The following is a 22,292-nucleotide window of genomic DNA, read 5'->3' on the forward strand; positions in this document are numbered from 1 at the left end:
CTGGTGGTTGGGGTCCACACACTTGTCTATTTCTTTATTTATTTTTTTACTTTTTAGTACGTGAACACCCGTGCCCCCACACACACGCACATACAATAAAGTTTTACACACACGCACATACACATGCACACACACATACCCATGGCCCACCGGATGTTCTTGGTGGAGGAGGCATACGCCCAGCTTGCCTCTGACTCCGAGAGCCCCAGTGAGGATGAGGATGACCCCATATTCCTCTTGTCATCCGCATCCTCCTCATCATCATCTGATGACGATGAGCCCCCAAGGCGGCGGAGACGCCGCCAGGGGCCCCACATGCTAGGGACCCTGTGGCCCACCCTAGTATGAGCTGCCCTGGGGCTCATACTGGTTTCCCGGCTCACCAAATAAGCCCACCGGAGCTCCCTGCCGGTGAACTTAGCTGGTGTCCCCCAGTGGATTTTGAGCCTGAGATTCCAGATTTTGTTGGCAATCCAGGAATCCAGATTCCCACAGTGGGCTTCACTGAAATTGACTTTTTTAGTTTTTTTTTTCAGTGACCCATTTGTGAATCTAATGGTGGAGCATATGAACCTGTACGCCCAACAGTTCGTTGCTCAGCACCCGGGCTCCTTTTTGGCTAGATCCAGTGGCCGGACGCCGGTCAGTGCAGTCGAGATGAGAACATTTTGGGGCCTCGTGCTGCACATGGGTCTAGTGCAAAAACCCAGTGTCAGGCAATACTGGAGTGGGGACGTCCTCTACCAGACCCCACTCTACAGTATCGCCATGACACGTCCCGGTTTGAGGCCATCCGGAAATGTCTGCATTATTCAGATAATGCAGCATGTCCCCCCCGAGGTGATCCTGCCTATGACTGTCTGTATAAGATACGGCTGGTCATCATTTGCGCAGGCCTACATACCTGGAAGGGAGGTCGCGGTTGATGAGTCTCTCGTTGCGTTCAAGGGGAGACTCAGTTTCCGCCAATACATTCCCACTAAGTGGGCAAGGTATGGCATGAAAATTTACCTCATGGTACACTTACAAATTTTGTGTGTACGAGGGGCGAGATTCCCGTATTCAACCCCCAGAATGTCTCCCCACTCTGGGTGTTAGCGGGAACCTCGTGTGGGACCTTATGTACCCACTGCTAAATAAGGGTTACCACTTGTACGTGGATAACCTTTATACTAGCATTCCCTTGTTCAGTTCCCTTGCCGCCAGATCCACATCCGCTTGTGGGACCGTGCGGAAAAATCAGCACGGCCTCCCTGCCCACCCCCTCCAGGTATCTATCCCCAGGGGTGAGACCCGTGCCCTTACCAGTTAAAACCTGCTGCTGGTCAGGTATAAGGACAAGAGGGATGTCCTTATACTGTCCACAATCCACGGTAATAGCAATCGGTATATGGGAGGAGTTGATCTCTCTGATCAAGTCCTCAAGCCATATAATGCCATGCGCAAAACCCGGGTATGGTACAAAAAAGTTGCGGTCTACTTGGTACAGGTTGCCTTGTACAACGCTTTTGTACTATCCCGAAGCGCTGGCAGCACAAAGACATTCCTCCAATTCTATGAGGCAGTGCTCAAGGACCTGATTTTTTCAGACCGGGAAGTTGGAGGCGTCCGGATCGTTCCTGGCCAACATTTTCCAGGTGTGGTCCCCATACTGGAAAGAAGGGACGAACCCCAAAAAGATGCAGAGTGTGTCACAAGAGGGGGATACGGAAGGACACCACCACTCAATGTCACACTTGCCCCGATCATCCGGGCCTCTGCGTTATCGATTGCTTCAGGGAGTATCACACTTCCACGGAGTACTATATTTTTATAATCCCCAACAGTCCCCTAGAGAACATAAAAAACTATGGTTCTCAGACTTTGGAGACAAGGAAACAAATTTTCCAAAAATATTAGTTTTAGTGCAGGCATCATCTAACTGCGGTCCTCCAGATGTTTTAAAACTATAACTCCTGGCATGCCCAGACAACCTACAGCTATCAGCAGGGCATGGTGGGAATTGTAGTTTTACAACATCTGGAGGGCCGCAGGGTGGGAATTGTAGTTTTACAACATCTGGAGGGCCGCAGATGGAGGATGCCTGCTTAGTGTCTCCAAAGTCTGAAAGCCATACATATTGGGCATCATCAATGTAGACATATTAGGTATTTCCACGTCCGTAAGAATCTTCCCTATAAAAATAACATTTGACCAAACCCCTCGGATGAACAGCGTTAAAAATATAAAATAAAAACTGTGCCATTTCCATTTGAATCCATTTATTCCAGCAATAAAGCAAGGGTTAACAGCCAAACAAAACTAAATATTTATTGCCCTGATTCTGTAGTTTGCAGAAACACCCCATATGTGGTCGTAAATGGCTATATAGACACAAGGCAGGGCATAGAACAAAGGGAACGCCATATGGTTTCTGGAAGGCAGATTTTGATGGACTGGTTTATTTACACCATGTCCCATTAGAAGACCCCCCTGATGTAGCCTAGACTACAAACTCCAAAAAATTTACCCCATCTAAGAAACTGCACCCCTCAAGGTATTCAAAAGTTACTTTACAAACTTTGTTAACCCTTTAGGTGTTCCACAAAACTAAATAGCAAATGTAGAAACAATTTTAGAATTAAAATTTTTTGTTACCTTGCCTCAAAAAAGTGTAATATAGAGAAACCAAAAATCATATTTACCCTAAAATAGTCCCAAAACAACAACTACCTTATCCCGTTGTTTCCTAGATGGGGTCACTTTTATGGAGTTTCTACTCTAGGGGTGCCTCAGGGGGCTTGAAAGGGTACATGGTGTAAATAAACCAGTCCAGCAAAATCTGCCTTCCAAAAACCATATGGCGTTCCCCTTCTTCAAATGCTTAGGCTAGGGCCTTACACAGAAAGGCTTTGCTAATTTCAATAGAAGACGCTCATTCTCTGCTGTTTCAGAAGCACATGCCGCACCATCTTGATGTGAGGAGCAGGGAAAGGTGTTCCCCGATCTTCTCTTTAGACATTTTCACTTTCTGAGAAATAGGAGAAGCTTCTAACATGGGTTTCTTGAGGAACTGTGACAAAGCTCTGCACTCAGGCTTCCATCTCAGTCAGCAGCCAGGCTCCACCCCTCACAGAACTATACATTTTTGGTTACCTCACCTACCAATAAAATTAAGTAAAAAGTTAATAAAAGGTTGATCCCAAAATGGTATCATTAAAATCTATGGCTTTCTCCATGCATTAGCCCTGCAGCCACCCCCTCATGTTACTGGTGTGTGGTGTCAGTGGTCACATGTCACAGTGACTCACATCTCACACTGACTGCTGCCCTGGGTGAAGAATAGGGAATGGGAAGTCACTGTGTGTCTGACCTATAATGTACTACACGTACTGTAATACAATCTGGTAATGTCGATATTAAAGAAACTCTTACAAGTCAGCTCCATCTTAGGAACCACAACTGAAGGAACGATTCTTGGATCTGTCCATATAACAGGGACTGTAGACAGGGCCGGCGTTAGCACCCGGCATACCCGGGCAAGTGCTGGGGCCCACTGTTCCTTAGGGGGCCCACTTGTTTCCGCGGCCCCTTTAAACATTTTTGCGTACTTTAACTTTATGCTGCTGCTGCACTGCCATATCACAGGATCTCCAGCAGATCGGAAGAGGACTGGATGAACAAGCACGTGATCACAGCAGGGGCAGAGCTGATCAGCAGCGGGAGCGCAGCTGAAGCCACAGCCGAGCGCCGAACAAACCAGGACCCCTGATATAGTACACCCATGCATACTGTGACAGGAAATGTGGTTTACATCACAAACTCTGATCTACAGTCCCTGTTATATGGACAGATCCATTGAACGGCTCCGTCGGCAAAAAAATTAAGAAATTTATGGCTGTCAGAAAATGGCGACACATAGGAATCTTTTTTCAACATAAAAGCTTTTTTATTTTTTTAGAGTAGTAAAACATGACAAAAATTATATACATTTGGTATCTCAATAATTGTACCTGCAAAATAAAGTTAACATTATCTTTACCATACCCTTAAAACAATGGCAGAGTTGCATTAAATATATTTAGTAGAAAATGAATAATTGGAAATCGGGTTTATTATTAATCCCGCTGTGTACTTAAAGTGTTGCAATATAAATAAATTGACTAATATAGAGTTTAAAAGTTAACTGAGAAAACTGTGTCCCAATATAATAATCTGTTTACCAGATCAGCAGATAAACACTGAGATACATGATTCACTAATGGACTGGATAAAGCTGGGGCAGAGGAGGGGTAAGCAAATTACTACATATATAAAAGTTACTTTGCAGCGTATAGTATCATAACTATGGGAATCCTTCAGAATCCTACACTTATTTTCTCCGAATTGTTGCGACGGTATTGTACACACTTTAACTACCAACTCCACTCAAGGGTATAACTATAGGGGATACAGGGGGTCCTGGAGTCTAAGAGGCCTATATAATCTCTCTTCCCCATATAAGAAGAACAGTACTATAAATGAAGCATTATAGACGGGGGCTTTGTTAATGATTTTGCATTGGGACGCAGGAGCTACAAGTTACATTTCTGGTTCCACTTGTTTTTATCAAGAGCAGACAAAATTGGCTGATGCTTCCTGTTTTCTGTTTCTCACTTTGCTGTTTAGACTAAGGCATGATGAGCACAGTCACCACATCATTAAAAGGAAGGGATTTCACAGTTTTGTTGTACTGCTTAGTAACACCATATATTAAAGGTCACTGAGTTTAGATCAGTGGAGGTCTGAGTCTTGAGACCCCCAATCGTCTCTAGAACAAGTAGAGACAAGTTCGTGCATAATGTGCTCTCTCACCTCACAGTAGAGGACGGAATTGACATGGACCCATAGACGAGCTATGCAAACGCTTCTCTCTCCTCGCAATGGGTGGGGGTCTTAGCACTCAGGCTCCCACCAATCAAAACCTTTGATATGTCTCTATGAGATATCAAAAGTTTTCTCATAACTCAGTGACCCTTTAAATCACTAATCCTTTAAACGACTAGATAAGGCTCGGAGGCAGTTTTCAGTTACTTTCTGGTCTCTTGGCGAACGGCTGTACCCAATCACTTCCCGAAGACTGTAATAATCTAATAATCTACATTTATCAGTCAATAAACTCTCATTCTGTTAGGGATGTAGAAAATTGAAATATTAATGACTATGCATTGCTCCATACCTGCTAATAATGGCTGCTTTTGCTTAGAAAATTCCTAAATCATAGATGAAAAGGAGGTCAGGAGAGAGAAAAGTAAAAAAAATAATAATAAAAAAATAACAAAAATGGAGAAACAAGAAAAAAGGACCTAGGAAACCTCAGAGTGTCAGACACCAATTTAAGTTCAATTAGAGCACTTCGGATTCGGGTAGAATCGATTCAGACCCAAATAAAATTGGTTGACTGATACTGCTGACTCGCACCCAAATCTAATTTTGAGTGATTCACCCATCTCTGTTTATTACTAGTTCATTACAAGCGATCAAAAAGGTGTATGCCTGCCAAAATAGTACCAGTCTAACTGTCACCTCATCCCACAAAAAATGAGCCCCTACCTAAGACAATCGCCCAAAAACTAAAAAAACTATGGCTCAGAATATATAGACACTAAAACATAATTTTTTTTTGTTTTAAAAATGCTGTTAAAACTTAAATAAATAAATAAAGTATACATATTAGGTATCGCCGCGTCCATAAGAACCTATAAAAATATCACATGACCTAACCCCTCAGGTTAACACTGGCCTAACCCCTCAGGTGAACACCGTAAAAAGAATTAAATAAAAACTGTGTAAAAAAAGCTATTTATTGTCACCTTACATCACAAAACGTGTAATAGCAAGCAATCAAAAAGTCATATGCACTCCAAAATAGTGTCAATCAAACCGTCATCTCATCCCCAAAAAAATAAACCCCTACACAAGACAGTCACCCAAAAAATAAATAAAACTACGGCTTTCAGAATGTGGAGACACTAAAAAAAATCTTTTTTTTTTCAAAAATGCTTTGCTATGTAAAACTGAAACAAACAACCCAAAAAAGTTGTCATATTTGGTGTTGCCGCATCCTTAACAACCTGCTTTATAAAAATACCACATGATCTAACCTGTCAGATGAATGTTGTAAATAAAAAATAAAAACGGTGCCAAAACAGCTATTTCTTGTTACTTTGCCTCGCAAAAAGTGTAATATAGAGCAACCAAAAATCATATGTACCCTAAAATAGTAGCAACAAACTGCCACCTTATCCCATAGTTTCCAAAATGGGGTCACTTTTTGGGAGTTTCTACTCTAGGGGTGCATCAGGGGGGCTTCAAATGGGACATGATGTCAAAAAACCAGTCCAGCAAAATCTGCCTTCCAAAAACCGTATGGCGTTCCTGTCCTTCTGTGCAATGCTGTGTGCCCGTACAACATTTTACGACCACATATGGGGTGTTTCTATAAAGTACAGAATCAGGGCCATAAATATTGAGTTTTGTTTGGCTGTTAACCCTTGCTTTGTTAGTGGCAAAATTTTTATTAAAATTGAAAATCTGCCACAAAAGTTAAATTCTGAAATTTCATCTCTATATTCCATTATTTTTTGTGGAACACCTAAAGGGTTAACAAAGTTTGTAAAATCAGTTTTGAATACCTTGAGGGCTGTAGTGTCTAAAATGGGGTCATTTTTTTGTATGTTTTACTCTAGGGGTGCATCAGGGGGGCTTCAAATGGGACATGGAGTCAAAAAAACTGTCCAGCAAAATCTGCGCCATGCCGTGTGCCCGTACAGCAGTTTACGGCCACATATGGGGTATTTCTGTAAACTACAGAATCAGAGCTATAATATTGAGTTTCTCAATATTCTGAAATGTCATCTCTATTTTCCATTAATTCTTGTGGAACACCTAAAGTGTTAACAAAGTTTGTAAAATCAGTTTTAAATACCTTGAGGAGTGTAGTTTGGAAAATGGGGTCATTTTTGGGTGGTCACAAAGTGACTTCAGATCTGAACTGGTCCTGAAAAAGTGGGTTTTAGAAATTTTCTGAAAAATGTCAACATTTGCTTCTAAACTTCTAAGCCTTCTTATGTCCCCAAAAATAAAATAGCATTCACAAAATGATCCAAACATGAAGTAGACATATGGGGACTGTAAAGTAATAACCAAATTTTTGGTAAATTTTGAATTTTTTTATTAATAAAAATGTATTTTTTTTTTACTCAATTTTACTACTGTCGTGAAATACAATACGTGATGAGAAAACAATCTCAGAATGGCCTGGATAAGTAAAATCGTTTCAAAGTTAACACCACATAAAGTGACACATGTCAGATTTGCAAAAAATGGCCGGATCCTTAAGGTGAAAAATGGCAGGGTCCTGAAGGGGTAAAATATTAAGAAACCTAAAACATGAATTTTAATTTCATATATAAATTATTTCATAAAAATCTAACATACCGTACAAAATGAATAATTGAAAATCGAGTTTATTATTAATCCCGCTGTGTACTTAAAGTGTTGCAATATAAATAAACTGACTAATATGGAGTTTAAAAGTTAACTGAGAAAACTGTGTCCTGTTATAATAATCTGTTTACCAGATCAGCAGATAAACACTGAGATACATGATTCACTAATGGACTGGATAAAGCTGGGGCAGAGGAGGTTGTGAACAAATTACTACATACCGTACATAAAAGTTACTTTGCAGTGTGTAGTATCATAACTATGGGAATCCTTCAGAATCCTACACTTATTTTCTCCGAATTGTTGCGACGGTATTGTACACACTTTAACTACCAACTCTACTCAAGGGTATAACTATAGGGGATACAGGGGGTCCTGGAGTCTAAGAGGCCTATATAATCTCTCTTCCCCATATAAGAAGAACAGTACTATAAATGAAGCATTATAGACGGGGGCTTTGTTAATGATTTTGCATTGGGACGCAGGAGCTACAAGTTACATTTCTGGTTCCACTTGTTTTTATCAAGAGCAGACAAAACTGAAAATTCACAAAAGGACCTATGTCAGAAATAAAAATAAAAGACTCTGCTTTTAAACTAAACCACTATATGACATGCAACACGGCAGGAGTCATATACTTTATAAGATGCCCATGTAAAAAAATCTATGTGGGAAGGACCAAAAAACAACTAAAAACAAGAATTAGAGAACATGTGAATAATATACATAAAAAATTTGAGGGACACCCACTATCCCGTCACTATGCCCAACATCATGCAAGCAAATTTATGGGATCCACTTTTGGAGGGATTGAAAAAGTAACGGTCAATAAGAGAGGTGGTGACTACTTAAAAGAGATGTCAAGAAACTAAATGGATCTTTAAATTAAACAGCCTGGCCCCATATGGCCTCAATCAAGGAATTGAACTGTTTGCGTTTGAATAAAATATTGACTGGATCAGATGGGGTTAAGTGTTCCTAGTGCCAATAAACTAGTAGTTGCCATGGGAACAACAGCCTATTTATTTTCAGGATTGACAAACCTTACCATCCCTGACGAAGGAGCCCGTTTTGGCTCAGAAACGCGTCGGATTGAATTTGTCCCCTGAAGGCCTCCATACCAAGTGCGGTGACGTCACACGCCAAGTTCCCAGACTTCAACTGGGGTTCCCTCGCGTGAGTGATCTGCTGCCGGCCAGAGCACCACCTACGCCAGAGGTTGAACCTGAAGGCGCTTTGGAACCCAACCAACCCACCGGATCCAATAATAAGAACACTCTACGGACAGACTACCTGCTTAATAAGGTAACCACTCCAAAGACTACGGTTAATATTCCTTCCCTTGCACATCCACTCAATACTGTGAATACCCCTTGTACTTCCACCCAATATTTCGAAACGTATCGGAATCAGCGCAGGTTCCGATTCTGATTTGTGTTCAAATCAGACCTTGATAATAGATGAAAAGGAGGTCAGGAGAGAGAAAAGTAAAAAAAAATAGTAAAAAAATTAAAAGGGAGTAACAATAAAAAAAAAGACCTAGAAGACCTCAGAGTGTCAGACACCAATTTAGATTCAATTAGAGCACTTCGGATTCGGGTTGAATCGATTCAGACCCCAATCAAATTGGTTGACTAATATTGCTGACCGCACCCAAATCGAATTTTGAGTTATTCACCCATCTCTGTTTATTACTAGTTCATGGGTATAAATTCAGTAATAGACTGCTACTGTATCCAGAATTGCATATATTTCAGACATAGTGCTAATATTTATTAGTTCTTGACATGACGATGTAGCATCTGCTGGTTTGCATGTACAGATTGATTCTTCATTGTGCAAGTGGAGTAAAGGCTCTTTTATTTCCAAGATTGTTTTGTATTATATGTTGATTTACAATTGTGGAGGTAATGAAATAATATAAAAATGCTGTATATTAGTGGATGTTGTAGGTCTCCATTTTTTGTTTTGGTTGTTTCTCGTTTTGGATTGTGCATTGTGTCATTATAATTTAGATAATTCTGCTACTAAACAGCAGTACATATTGGCTATTTGTGCTGAGGGAGTTAGCACTGTAAGGCATCATACCGTAGCTTGCCAGAGTGGGGTAGTGGAAAGCAGAACCAGCGTCAGCACTCGGCATACCTAGGCAAGTGCCGGGGCTCACTGCACAGTGGCATGCCAAAGGGGAAGCGGGTGGCGGTCCGCCTGGATGCCGTCTCTCAGGGGAATGCCAGGCCGGCTGCTATGAGCACATCCATCAATACAGTTGGACGCACTCATTGTTGGAGTGCAGGGGAGCTGGTGGGTCCTTTCATTCACTAACCGCAGCGCATCTCCTTGCGCTCCTTCTCTCCTCCATGTCTGGCCCAATGATGACATCATGTCGTATGTCTCACTGCTGCACCAGGCCAGAGGAGAAAAGGAGCGCAGTGAGAAGAGCTGCGGTTAGTGAATTAAAGGACCGCCATCTCCCCTGCGTTCCTGCAATGATAGGAATGTGAGGGGGCCACCTGGGTTTCATTATACTATGTGGGGGGGCCACTAGGGGGGTTATTATACTGTGTGGGTCATTATACCATATGGAGGGTGCTGGGGGTCATTATACTATATGGGGGGCACTGGGGATCATTATAATGTATAGGGGGACACTGAGAATCATTATACTGTGTGGGAGCCACATGTAAATGTAAAAATATGTTGTTTTTTAGTATTGGTGGGGAGTGGTTGCGTGCCAGAGAAAGGATCCAACCCAGGTGCCAAATACCCTACGCACTCTATTGCCACTCTGTCTACTCCCTCCAACATTCAAAAAGTGAATAGCTGTGTGGCAGCTGCTTACCCCGTCCCCCATGAAACAGTCCAGCAGCCACCCGGACGAACTATCGGCGGTCCAAGGCACTTCAAACTATCAGTGCAGTCTGCGCAAAGAGCAGCACATACAGTCTGTATAGTACTGACTGTACTGGCTGCGCACAGTGCAGCGATGCTGGCACCTGTCGCGGTTTTATTACATGTCACACCCTGGCTCTCAGCCTATATTAGCTGGCGGCTCTGTGATCTGTAATGAAGCCAAAGGAAAGCCCAACAGGCTAGGTGCCAGTGCGGAGTGTCAGCAGCCAGTCAGAGGAGGCATCATAAGTATAAAGTGGGGCAGTGTGTCTGTGAGGCAATTGCCTCCAGCTCAGCAACCCTTTCCCAGTCTGCTGTATACAGGTCCTTCTAAAAAAATTAGCATACTTGTGATAAAGTTCATTATTTTCTGTAATGTACTGATAAACATTAGACTTTCATATATTTTAGATTCATTACACACAACTGAAGTAGTTCAAGCCTTTTATTGATTTAATATTGATGATTTTGGCATACAGCTCATGAAAACCCCAAATTCCTATCTAAAAAAATTAGCATATCGTGAAAAGGTTCTCTAAACGAGCTATTAACCTAATCATCTGAATCAACTAATTAACTCTAAACATCTGCAAAAGATTCCTGAGGCTTTTAAAAACTCCCGGTTCATTACTCAAAACCGCAATCATGGGTAAGACTGCCGACCTGACTGCTGTCCAGAAGGCCATCATTGACACCCTCAAGCAAGAGGGTAAGACACAGAAAGAAATTTCTGAACGAATAGGCTGTTCCCAGAGTGCTGTATCAAGGCACCTCAGTGGGAAGTCTGTGGGAAGTCTGTGGGAAGGAAAAAGTGTGGCAGAAAACGCTGCACAACGAGAAGAGGTGACCGGACCCTGAGGAAGATTGTGGAGAAGGACCGATTTCAAACCTTGGGAGACCTGCGGAAGCAGTGGACTGAGTCTGGAGTAGAAACATCCAGAGCCACCGTGTACAGGCGTGTGCAGGAAATGGGCTACAGGTGCCGCATTCCCCAGGTCAAGCCACTTTTGAACCAGAAACAGCGGCAGAAGCGCCTGACCTGGGCTACAGAGAAGCAGCACTGGACTGTTGCTCAGTGGTGCAAAGTACTTTTTTCGGATGAAAGCAAATTTTGCATGTCATTCGGGAATCAAGGTGCCAGAGTCTGGAGGAAGACTGGGGAGAGGGAAATGCCAAAATGCCTGAAGTCCAGTGTCAAGTACCCACAGTCAGTGATGGTCTGGGGGTGCCATGTCAGCTGCTGATGTTGGTCCACTGTGTTTTATCAAGGGCAGGGTCAATGCAGCTAGCTATCAGGAGATTTTGGAGCACTTCATGCTTCCATCTACTGAAAAGCTTTATGGAGATGAAGATTTAATTTTTCAGCACGACCTGGCACCTGCTCACAGTGCCAAAACCACTGGTTTACTGACCATGGTATTACTGTGCTCAATTGGCCTGCCAACTCTCCTGACCTGAACCCCATAGAGAATCTGTGGGATGTTGAGAGACGCAAGACCCAACACTCTGTATGAGCTTAAGGCCACTATCAAAGCATCCTGGGCCTCCATAACACCTCAGCAGTGCCACAGGCTGATTGCCTCCATGCCACGCCGCATTGAAGCAGTCATTTCTGCAAAAGGATTCCCGACCAAGTATTGAGTGCATAACTGAACATAATTATTTGAAGGTTGACTTTTTTTGTATTAAAAACACTTTTCTTTTATTGGTCGGATGAAATATGCTAATTTTGGGTTTTCATGAGCTGTATGCCAAAATCATCAATATTAAAACAATAAAAGGCTTGAACTACTTCAGTTGTGTGTAATGAATCTAAAATATATGAAAGTGTAATGTTTATCAGTACATTACAGAAAATAATTAACTTTATCACAATATGCAATTTCTTTTAGAAGGACCTATATATCAAGTAAGATATTGTGAGTTTAGGAAAGGAAAGGGAGGGGAGGGAGGGGGACCGACATATGTTATTACAGTCACTCAGGGATTTACCGTAAGTCTAGGTCCAAATCTGTGTTAGAAGGATGTTTCTAATGAGCCTTATTTAATCTAAGGTTCACATCTGCGTTTTGGTTTTCATTGTTCTGCTCTAACATTGTAGCCGAATACTGAAAATACCAGAATTGCTGACAACCTGGCCCAAATAACCCATACAGTTCAGATGGGATCCATTTACTCAAATGGGCCCCCGTTTGGTGTCATTTTGGTATCACCGTATCATATGGCGTCACAAGTGAAAGCCATATAGGCAAAAAGTGCACAATGCCAAATTTCATTTTTTTTGTCCACATACTGTACCTCACAAAAAATTGAATAAAAAGTGATCAAAAAGGTGTATATATGCAAAAATGGTAAAAACTTTAAATAGACCTGAGGGGCTTAAACACTGGGTAGGTGAAACAAAAGTAGGTGCCTAAGGACTGATTCACATATATCCGGTCTGTAGCATGCTCTGTCTATTGTATTTGGCAACATCTATAATGCATGCAGTTTCATTGCCACGTGCGTCGTGCAGAATGCACACGGGGGCCCACTGAGACTTAATCGCCCAAAGGCCCACATGAACCTGGAGCTGGCCCTGGCAGCAAGGTATGGTTAATACTATACAAAAACAGTTAGCTATTTAGCAGCAAAATCATCTAATCAAATTATAATTTGATTTGCAGTGACGAGAACCCATGTCCATACAGAAGGATATAGAAGGTTTCGTAAGTATCACTTTTAAAAATGCATCAAAATTGTCATGGATCAGTTATGAACCAAAGCCATGATGCTAACTTATGGCCTTTTTACACACGTCAATAATCCAAATTAAGTGTTTAACAGCCAACAGGCAAGCAAATGCTTGTTTGATGTTAACATAAAAATAATAGTCACAGGCACACCTCACCATGTAAACAGCAGATTTTCTGTTAAAAATATTAAAATTATATGGGAGGGATGAATGATTTTGCCAATAATCGTCTGTCCACAGTACAGTTTGCACTGGTCCATGTAAAAGGCCTATTAAACCATTGAAACCTTCTCTGTACACATACGGCTGAAGTCCGAGTGGAGTGGGTACCTTATTCTGATGCTTCACACATCAGACACCAAAAAATAATGTCTGTGATCAGCGATAATGCCGATCATAGACATTTACCCCCTCAGATGTCATGGTCATCTATATGGCTCCCGCTATGGTAACCTCGAGCATTGTTAAGTATTGCAATTGCATTCTATAGTAGAAGTAATCTAATTATCGCATGTTCAAGTAACCTTGGGGGACTTAAAAAAAAAAAAAAAATATATATATATATATATATATATATAAAAAAAGAAAAACATATATATGAATTAAAAGTATCTTCTTTCCCCTTATTTGAAATAAATAAGCAATAAAAAAAATAAAGATCACCTCCACATCCCAAAATGCATGAATTCTTAAAATGTAAATGTATTTATTATCCTATACTGGGACCGATGCAATGAAAAAAAATCTAAATGTCCAATTTTCCATCTTTCGTTGCTTCATCTTTTAATAAAATGAAATAAAAACTGATCAAAAAGTCATACGCACTCCTAAATAGTATCAACGAAAACTACAGATTGCCCTGCAAATAATAGGAACTTTGTAAAAAACGAAACCCATAAAATGGTGTCAGAATTGCATTTTTTTTCCAATTCCACCCCATTTGGATTTTTTTTTACAGCTTCCCACTACATTGAACACAATATTAAGTGGTGCCATTAGAAAGTTCAACTTGTCCTGCAAAAACAAGCCCTTATATGTCTAGGTGAAATGAAGAAAATATGGCTTTGAAAAGGAAGGAAGTAGAGAATTAAAACGCAAAAACGGTTCCCGAAGGGGTTAAACGATGTCAATTGACTTGCTTCTGACATTGCCATGATGCCAGATTAATGAATATACAAATAAAGGTGCAAACAAGCATTGGGGCTGTCAGATAAGCTGCAACGCATTTTAAAAAAAACACACAATAAGGGCTCATGCACACAAGCGTATTTTCTTTACGTGTGCATTCCTTTTCCGTATGACTGTATTTCTGTTCCGCCAAAAAATAGAACATGTCCTATTATTGTCAGGGGCCAGCTGTTCCGTTCCGCAAAATACGGAATGCACACGGACGTCATCCGTATTTTTTGTGGACCGCAAAATACATACGGTTGTGTGCATGAGGCCTAAACCTTTAAAAAATCTCCCAAAATGACATTAAAAAATGGTAATCTAGGGGGAGGTATTTATCTTAAAGGGGTTGTTAACCCCTTCACAACCCCAATCAGTATATATACGTGATAGCTGCACATACCCCGTGCAGCTACCACGTATAAAAACGTTCTGGCAACTCTTTAATCCAAGTGTTGCAAAGCGCTTGGATTAAAGCTTCTGCCCCTGACCTGCTGCTGTCACGGACAACATACAGTGCAGTAATGCCGGCAAGGGACCAATTAGAGTGGCCCCTTGCCGGCAATCGATCAGATTGGTTAGTCTGTGCAGACTGACCAATCGGATCGCGGCAGTGCTAAAATGTCAATTTCAGGCTCTGATCTGCTCTCTGCAGATCAGAGCCTGAAATCAGGTAGTGTCCTCGTGCCCCCCCTATCTGTGCCCCCCGATCTGTGCGCCAAGCCTCCCTTGTGTCCACCTGCCGCTCATCTCCTGCGCTTATCAACTGATGCGGTCCTCCGCCCCCTCCCCACCCCATTCATTCTCCCCGCCCCTCCTGCCCCAGCCTCCCTCAATGTTGCCGGTGTTCTGCCAGATCGGCCGTACATCGTACATCCCCCCCCCTTTCCAGCCCTGCCCCCGGTCCCCCTGCTGTGTGTGATGGCAGTGGATCCATTCCTGAGCCGCCGCCATCAGCAGAGTGTCAGCTCTATGCTGACACTCTGCTGTAACCCCATAGATGCCGTGGTTGTGGCATCCATGGGGTTAATAGAGGGAGGGAGCTCCCTCTCTCAACCATCAGGGCTGCTCCGCTGGGATTGCATTGCCATGGCAACCGGACGCTTTGCAAAAGCGTCCGCATTTGCCACCTACAGGGCATCTAATAGTATTATACTTTGCAATGCAAGAGCATTGCAAAGTATAGTACAGCCATCAGCCCCACTGGATCTTAATGATCCAAGAGGGAGTGGTTAAAAAAAAAATGTGAAAATAATAAAAATGAAAAATAAATAAATAAATATGTAAATTAAAAAAATAAATTGCCTTTTCCTATAAAGAAAAATGAAAAAATAAAATAAAATACACATATTAGGTGTCACCGCGTCCGTAACGACCGTCTCTATAAATATATCACATGATAGACCCCGTCCGATAAACACCATAAAAAAAAAAACGGGCCAAAAAAGCGATTTTTGTCACCTTACATCACAAAAAGTGCAACAGCGAGCGATCAAAAAGGCTTATGACCCCCAAAATAGTACCAATCAAACCTTCACCTCATCCCGCAAAAAATTATACCCTATTTAAAGTGTAATAATGAATGTTAAATAAACCCTATGTACCAATAAAAACCTCAACACTTTCTGCAAAAAACGAGCCCCTGCACAAGACGATCGGCAGAAAAATAAAAAACATATGGCGTTCAGAAAACCAATCCAGCAAAATCTGCCTTCAAAAACCGTATGGCATTCCTTTCTTTCTGCGCCCTGCCGTGTGCCCGTACAGCAGTTTACGACCACATGTGGGGTGTTTCTGTAAACCGCGGAATCAGGGTAATAAATATTGAGTTTTGTTTGGTTGTTAAACCTCAATGTGTTAAAGAAAATTTTTTCATAAAATGGAAAATCTGCCAAAAAAGTGAAATTTTGAAATTTCATCTCCATTTTCCTTTAATTCTTGTGGAACACCTAATGGGTTAGCAAAGTTTGTAAAATCCGTTTTGAGTAACTTGAGGGGTGTAGTTTCTACCATGGGGTCATTTATGGGGGTATCTACTATGTAGGCCCCACAAAGTGACTTCAGACCTGAACTGGTCCTTAAAAAGTGGGTTTTGGAAATTTTCTTAAACATTATAAGAATTGCTTCTAAACTTCTAAGCCTTTCTAACGTCCTAAAAAAAAAATATTACATTTCCAAAATGATGCCAACATAAAGTAGACATATGGGGAATGTTAAGTAATAAATATTTTATTAGGCATCACTTTCTGTTTTAGAAGCAGAGAAATTGAAATTTGGAAAATTGTGTATTTCTTTAAATTTTGGGTACATTTTGGATTTTTTCATATATAAAGCTGAAATATATTGACTCAAATTTATGACTATCATGAAGTATAATGTGTCACGAGAAAACAATCTCAGAATGGCTTGGATAAATAAAAGTGTTCCAAAGCTATTACCACATAAATTGACGCATGTCAGATTTGTAAATTTTGACCTGGACACTAGGGCATCAATGACCCTTGGCCATGAAAGGGTTAATTATGCATATCATATGATGGAACTGAAAATCCATCACAGAAAGACTGGTCTACAAAAGTTGGCTGAAATAGGTGGCCTCCTGGAGAGGTTTCACTGTAGTAGTGTAACAGAATATCATGTGTTCTATATTGAAAAGAAAATCAGCCTTGTAAACTCAGTCCTCGGAGATCTGATTCACTCCCACATCACAGTCCTCCTGCTTCCCCACGTATTTTCGCCAGGCTCATTAGAACCCCCCCTCTCCTCTTTAGTAACCAGATGTTTTATTCATTAGTGCTTATATGAACTCATTACTATATCCTTTGAATAGTAAATCTTATCTATGATACCGATTCCCACCGCTTATACTTTCGGCATTGTAATATAATACATATTGAGTGATTCACACACTGGTGTGTGGAAAAAATGTGATGCGCTCAGTCTATTATTATTTTTTTCTCTTTTAGAAGACTAAATGATTCATAAAGTTCACCTGGTAAGTAAAACACGTAGCGGTGAAAGTTGGGACATGGATATGAGGTTGACCAAAGTTCTGTGTATTTTCTGCAAGATTAATTCCCGGTTCATTTTCTTTAGCTACAGATTATTCATCTGATTCATTTGTTCTGCCTTTTACAGTATATCCTGTATTAGTTTCCATTGCTGAGCCTGACTCAGTGTGTACTGTATGCCTAGACAGCGGAGCTTGTATGAGTGGGAGCAGACTATCTATAGACTAAAGATTTCACATGCCATTGGAATAGACAAGGAACCTGTAATATTTGAAGGTATAATTCAATCTGATTTATCCAAATTCTAATTTAATGTCTGTTTTCCCTTCGACATGTGGTCAGACTGCTGGGTGGACAATTAGAAACACAGGTTATGGCTGATTTTACCAATCACATGTTATCTAATAATTGGATGCTGAAGGTCTCAGGAACTACACCAGACTCCAGACTGACCTCTTTTTGTGTGTGTGTGAGTGACAATCGGCTACAGTTAATATTTTTGTCAAAACTCTGACCTTTACTTTTATACCCTTTATGTCTTTTGCCATTGGTACCGAATATTATTTATGAATTACGAATTTTCACATGCCCAATCCATTGTTCACAAAAGGTATCTGATGCCCTCAGAGGTGTCTGGCTGCTTATTCTTCTCTCCTCATTGAGAGCACATATACACTTGGCCAAGTATATGGGGGATGGTATAGACAGTATAAGTCCATCCAATCAGTCAAGCTGAATCTGAATCTTTCCTATGTCTCCAAACTTCTCATCTCTTCTCCCATAGCAATCAGTCAGCACATTCACTCGTCTGGTAGTATTTGTCAGCAAGAAAAAAAGATTTTTAGGTAAAATATTAAAATGATCATTTAAACAACTCTTTTTCATAGGCATGTTAAAGGGGTCTACCCACAAATTTTAAACTGTTTTTAAGCTGCTGTCACATGTTCATGCTTTTTACGCAGTTTTTGAAGCCAGAATCAGGTGTGGGTCATATAGGGAGTGTAAGTATTAATGGGGTTTTCCCAGAGTTTTTTTTTACTGATGACCTATCCTCTGGATTGATCATCTGTATTTGATGGTGGGGATCCGATACCAGTGCTCGCAGTAGCGTCTTGGCTTTTTCGCAGCTTAGTCTAAGCCATATGACATCATGTTCATTGGTCACATGGCCGGGACGCAGCCAAGTCCCATTGAAGTAAATGGGGCTGGGCTGCGCTACCAAGCACATCTGCTGTACAATGTACAGCTCAGTGTTTAGTGAGCAAAGAAAAGGCCAAGGCGATGTTGCGAGCACCTCTGTCTTCTCAAGCAGCTAATCGGCGGGGGTCCCTGGTGTCGGACCCCAACTGATCAGACACGGAAAACCCCTTTAAGGACAAATAGCACTTTTTTTTAATCCACTTCTGGTTTTTCTTAAAAAATTGCATCAAAAAATGTTTAAGGTGTGGCAGCACCCATACATATCTGGAGGTCTTGCTCATCAAGCATCTGCAGGGAAGGTTTTGAGAATTTTAGGCCACCACTGAATTAAATAGAAGGTGGACCAGGAGGATAGACAGCAGGGGCACTACCAGGGAGGAATATGTAATGTCCTTAAAAAACCAAAAGAACAATATTTCTATTGCATGTATATCACAATAATATTTTATTTGAGGCTATACTTATTGCATTGTAAGACTTTTATGGGATAAGGATAAGCTAAACCACCCTTGATTAACTAGCTTTATCTGGCTTCCTATGTGATGATAGCTGATTGTACGGGCTCATATAGGTGCAGAAAAAATGTCTGAAATGAAGTTGTCAAGAATGGACAAGACTTTTAGCTCAAAGAAGGCTGTAAAATATCATATACAATAAAATGTGCATAGGCAAACTTGAATCAATAAAATTGGATAAAAACTATTGAAATAATACTGTATGGGAATGGAGGAAGAGAAGAAGGATCTGTGATCCTAATCTTGTCCCTGTATAAAGGTACAGTCACATGGTCAAGATTCCTTATGTCCGATTCAGCAAATTTTTCAATAACTTTCATTTGGCCCGAAGTCAGTTCTATCTGAATCAAACTTGCAACATTTTAGGCCTAGGATATGTTTTTTTGAGAGAGAGAAAACTGCGCTGGAAGCCAGTTCTTCTTTCAAAAGGACAAGAGTATCCGATGTCTCTAGAAAATAATGCCCTGGTTAGCTGAGTTACCTTGGGGATACTCTCAGGGGTGCTGCTTCTCATTAGGGAATCCAATAAATATGAATGAGGAATATTGTAGTCCAGCTAACGCTGCTCTGCCCTTTGGGGAAACTTATATGCAAATGTTTGTATCTTACATCTGCTAGCATCAGAAAGTCTTAGTGTTCTTTACTTTTTTTGAAGAAAAACTAATTTGAATATCTTTCTCACAAACCAAAATGCATGCAAATTAGCTTTCCTTCCAAAAAGAAAAAACTAAGCCTATCTGATGCTAGCAGATATAAGATACTAAAGTTTGCATATACAGTATGATTCCCCAAAAGGCAGAGCAGTGTTGACTGGACTACAATACTCATGCACACTTGTTGGTTTTCCTAATGAGACAGAGTACCCCTAAGAGCACCCCAAAGGCCACTCAGCTAACCAGAGAAATTTTCTTTAGGGTCCTTTTGGAAGGAAAGCTAATTTGCATGCATTTTGGTTTGAGAAAGATATTCAAATTAGTTTTTCTTCAAAGAAAGTTAAGAACACTAAGACTTTCTGATGCTAGCAGATGTAAGATACTAAAATTTGCATATATGTTTCCCCAAAGGGCAGAGCAGCGTTAGCTGGACTACAATATTCCTCTTTCATATTTATTGGATTCCCTAATGAGAAGCAGCACCTCTAAGAGTACCCCCAAGGTCACTCAGCTAACCAGGGCATTTTTTTCTAGAGACATCGGATACTCTTGTCCTTTTGAAAGAAGAACTGGCTTGTATGTCTCATTTCCAGTGCAGTTTTCTCTCTCAAAAAAACATATCCTAGACCTAGGCGACCAGAAACATGTTTGTCCTTTTGGAAGGAAAACTGATTTGAATATTTCATTTCTAGTAGAGTATTGTGTGTGAGTGGGTTTCTCTTTCTGGTTTTAGTTAAATGGAATACAAGAAATTCGAGCTTGTTAAAATCGTTTATTTTTTAATTTTTTTAAATCAGACTGAATTCCAAATCAGTAGAATTGATTTGCTCATCTCAAAATCAGGACTGGATCATAAAAGTACAGAAAGTATAAAGGACGGAAACAACTTCTATACTTGTTTGGCCTCCAAAGGAAACCTGACCATGTGGCTGTACCCTAAGGAGTAACATGAACCCCCTCATCACTATGTGATCTTTCCCTGATGGGAGATTTTTTTTTTGCCTTTTTTTCCAGACGCGGGAACATGATAAGCTGCTCACCTAATTACCCTCTGCGCCTACTTAGGCCATAAAGTATCCACACTGCGGAGTCAAATAAGTTGCACAAACCATCTGCACCACACACAAAAACATCAATAAAATGATATATTTTACTCTACCCTTATCTTGTCTGTACTCACTGCTCCGTGTAAAATCTGCTGACTGCTTCTCAATACCAGCTACATACTACAGCCATAATTATAACTATAATGTGTAATCATCCAAAAATGTCAGATGGCCATTAACAGATGTCAATTAGTTGTAAATGATATTTTCATCCACTAAATGTCATCTTAAGTTATTTACACAAAATAAGCCGTATTAGTTAACACTAGAGATGAGCAAAGTTTTGAAAAATTTGATTCGGCAACTTAGCTGAAGTTAGCCAAGAAATTTGATTTGTCACTAATTAATTTGTCACAAATCGCTATAAATCAGGTATTCCAAGGCCACTCTGCCTTAGGGTAGGGCCACACAGAGCGGCTGTGTTCATTTAATAAAGAAGACCACACTGTATAGCCATTCTTCATTGATAATGCCCGCCCGGCACATTTTTTTAAACGGGCTGTTGCTGGTATGGGGTTTGGCTGGTTAGATGGGGGAGACAATATGCATATTATTGCTGTTCTGGCCTGCAATCTCCTGCAGGTTATTTGACAGTAAACACTGAAGATTAATCAGCTCTGGCTTATCCACTTCTCCAACCCCAGCGCTCTCCTGCCCTACAGGTGGGAGCCCTTCTACTGCCATCTGCTTTTTCTCCTTTTCCACATCTAATATCAATGAGAATATGTCATCAGGAACATCCAGTTTCTCTTCCCTCTGCATCTTGCTGGCTTTTCGAAGACATGGAGACTTTTAAAAATGATTTGGAAAAAGTAAAGTCAGCAAAAGATGAGGCACCTACCTCTACATAACTTCAGCGAATCCACCGCTGCTTCTAAATGTAAGACAGCTTTCTTGCTGTCTTACATTTAGACAATTTTCTACACCTAAACCAGGCGTAGAAAATGGTAAATGAGACAGACCTACCGGCCCATTTATTTCCCAGTCAACGCCATGCCCACTTCTTTTAGACCTGGCATGAGTGGAGAAAGGTCGCAGATTGCAGTGATAAGGACCTTTGCACCACAATCTGTGCCAGAAATATGCCTAATATAGGCAGATTTCTGGTTTGAATGACCGCCATAGTTCTTATAGTGGAATGGAATATTACAGTATGTATATTATGTGCTACATATACTGTATAATCCTTACTTTAATTTGCATGTGAAAATCAACTGGTTTGGCGTTTAACACATGCAACAGTGAACATAGACACAAGTTGTATGTAAGAATGCCTTTTTTTATCAATAAAGTAGCACCAATGGTAAATAGTCACTCTAGACCAGTGGTTCTCAACCTGCTCTACATGTACCTCAAGGGAAACTTGTCGCAGGTTGAGGGGATGCATGGGATCCTTTGTACGCATAATTGCTCGGGATGGTCGTTTGCTGCGGTCCACATGCGGTGGGACTGCTCCCCCAATGAGAAACACGCCACAGTGTTTGGGGTTTGAGCAGCTCCCCCATACTTGCCACGGTATTTTAGTGGTTCACATGCGGTGGGAC

The 22,292-nt window shown here is 41.0% G+C and overlaps 1 long non-coding RNA gene across 1 annotated transcript; it reads left to right on the forward strand.

Moving 5' to 3' along the window:
- Positions 1 to 8,416: 8,416 nt before the first annotated feature.
- Positions 8,417 to 20,800, forward strand: LOC122938986. Its single transcript, XR_006390073.1, has 4 exons — positions 8,417 to 8,772; positions 13,026 to 13,067; positions 17,230 to 17,258; positions 20,657 to 20,800. It is a non-coding gene; the product is annotated as an uncharacterized LOC122938986 (long non-coding RNA).
- Positions 20,801 to 22,292: the final 1,492 nt, after the last annotated feature.

Source organism: Bufo gargarizans, chromosome 5 (genome assembly GCF_014858855.1).
Source record: "Bufo gargarizans isolate SCDJY-AF-19 chromosome 5, ASM1485885v1, whole genome shotgun sequence".
Classification (NCBI taxonomy): Eukaryota; Metazoa; Chordata; class Amphibia; order Anura; family Bufonidae; genus Bufo; species Bufo gargarizans.